The following is a 2,957-nucleotide window of genomic DNA, read 5'->3' on the forward strand; positions in this document are numbered from 1 at the left end:
CCGATATATCTGATGGCGACTGTACAGTGGGGTCATTTTTAGGGTTCCGTACCCAAAGGGTAAAAACGGGACTCTATTACTAAGAATCCGCTGTCCGTCCGTCCGTCCGTCCGTCCGTCCGTCCGTCCGTCCGTCCGTCCGTCCGTCCGTCCGTCCGTCCGTCCGTCTGTCACCAGGCTGTATCTCACGAACCGTGATAGCTAAACAGTTGAAATTTTCACAGATGATGTATTTCTGTTGCCGCTATAACAACAAATACTAAAAACAGAATAAAATAAAGATTTAAGTGGGGCTCCCATACAACAAACGTGATTTTTGACCGAAGTTAAGCAACGTCGGGCGGGGTCAGTACTTGGATGGATGACCGTTTTTTGCTTGTTTTGCTCTATTTTTTGTTGATGGTGCGGAACCCTCCGTGCGCGAGTCCGACTCGCACTTGGCCGGTTTTTGAGCTCTAGTCAGACTTTTAGCAGGCGTGTCTCACTCCGCGATTTCGTCGCTTTGCTACAGGTAGCTAAAAGTACATCCGTTCGGCCCCAATTTTGGGGAAAGCCATAAGCCGCGCGTGGCGCTGTCGCCACCTAGCGGCCATATCTGTGCTGATCGTAACAGACGCGTTTTGTTAGAGAGTGAGTCTTCTGTACTTAGTACTATTATTTATTCTGTGCTTTTAGTTATTCTAGTTCGTACTAAAATGGTATTCAAGAGAGTGGACACAGTTTTAGCAATCTGTGTTAAAAAAAAGTAGTAGAAAATTTATAAAATGCTCGAAAGTATTTAATAGGTAAATAACGAATGTTTTTTTACATATTTGGCAATTTCAATCGAATACCCTTTTACAAAGTAGAATTGTTGTCATTATATTTTGTGTTGGTTAAGACTAGAGTCCTTTGACTCCTTTGCTTTAAGATTCGACTGTGTTTTTCTTTTCAACCTCTTAAAGACCCGAGTATGTTACGGAAACTCGAGACCTTTTCAGAGAACGGTCTTTTTTTTACAAAAGAAGACCCAATACCTATAAAGGACTCAACTCGAGAATTAATGGAAGTTTTTTTAGCGTAGTCTCGTCAAAAAGAGTTTGGTTCTTCAAATGAGACTCAAAGGACTCGAGTCCACTAACACTAATTATACTTGCTAACATTTTAATAGTAAGTAAATGCTTTACGAAACTAACTTAGGTATTTTATAATTTAAATTTGAAATCTTACAATTGTGTCATTACAAATTGTGATATTTTGTGACATTTTCATTATCAATTTATTTTTATTTTTTTATTTATTAGAGATAAATCACAATTACATAATTTAGATCCAAAAGCATCGTTAAACCAGAATGGTTTGTCATAAATTAGATCATTTAAAGTAATAATCAGTCTTTAATACATTCATACATACTATCAGTTCATTCGTCGTATTATCAGACCATTGTTTCATTATTATGACTAAGACGTTACCAATCCCTCTGGCGTATACAATATACTTATATTAACATAACCATTGATTATAGTTCGATTTTTTAGCATTAGAAAAAAGGAAATCAATCTTGACGTATCTTTTTAGTAAACAATTTTGAAAAACGCTTTATAAAAATAGTTTATATTACTTATGAAAGCAAAAGAATGTAAAATATCGTATAATCCAGGGATGTTGCGAACATCCGCATCCGCATCCGCAACCGCGGAACTTCCGCATTATTTTCAACATCCGCATCTGCATCCGCATCCGCATAAAATGGATGCGGAGCTTTTGCGGATGCGGATGTCGAACAAGTCGGTACAGGAAAGTCTTAGCGGCGGCGTAAGTGCTAGGTAATTTCGTCATTCCCTATAACGAAATCGTCTAGATCCAGAAAAGTCGGCCAAGTTACTGTTTATTAAATATAATATAACGCACGTATATTCTTGCTCAAATACTAAACGTTTCGTTTTTTTTTAAATAATACTAAAATAGTAATATTTGACGTTTTCTAAGTACCTAATCTTGACATCCGCATCCGCATCCGCATCCGCGGATGTGAGCCTTTAAATATCCGCATCCGCGGATGTCAAAAAATCTGCATCCGCAACATCCCTGGTATAATCTATCTATCTAATACCTTTAAACGAGCAATTCTTGTATATTTATTTATTTATATGTATATATATTTCGGGGATCTCGGGAACGGCTCTAACGATATCGATGAAATTTGCTATATGGGGGTTTTCGGGGGTGAAAAATCGATCTAGCTAGGTTTTATCTCTGAGAAAACGCGCATTTTTGAGTTTTTATATGTTTATCGAGCAAAGCTCGGTCTCCCAGATATTATGATTAATAATTGTAACATAAATATGCTGTGACTTAGGCCTCATTTAGACGATGCCAGTTTCATTACATTGCGGGTTTTTATCGGTCGGTTAAATTGGACGTAACCAGCAGTCCGCAATGTAACTAAAATTTTTCAATGGTGATTTAAAAGACATGTCAAGATAGCTTACCTTTTTTCTAATGCAAAAAAATCGAACTATAGTGAAATACCTATTTAAACAGGGGTTCTTAAACTTTTTCGTGTTGTCTCTGTTAACAAAAATATTATTGCACCTACTTAAAACCTAGGTACCTAAGTTTTGTAGTGGTACAAGAAAACTTTCTTTATTGATATAAAACTTTCGCTCTTCTATCTTGCTACACGTTTCTCAAAAGCTTGTAACTTGTAATACAAGTGGAAGCCCCTTTCTAACAAAAGTTGTCAAAAAGTGACTTCCACTTTTAATACAAGTTACAAGCTTTTGATAAACGGGGCACAGGTCTAACACATATAAAATATGCATACACTTACAAAACTAAAGCAGTTCATGCCTAACTATTTAACATGAAATATATATTACTACTCAATATTTCCAAAATTTTAATTCACCGACAGAAACATTAACTTTCAATAATCCTCATTTATAATACAAAAATATATCTGACTGAATATGC

This window comes from Cydia amplana, chromosome 12 (genome assembly GCF_948474715.1).
Source record: "Cydia amplana chromosome 12, ilCydAmpl1.1, whole genome shotgun sequence".
Lineage (NCBI taxonomy): Eukaryota > Metazoa > Arthropoda > Insecta > Lepidoptera > Tortricidae > Cydia > Cydia amplana.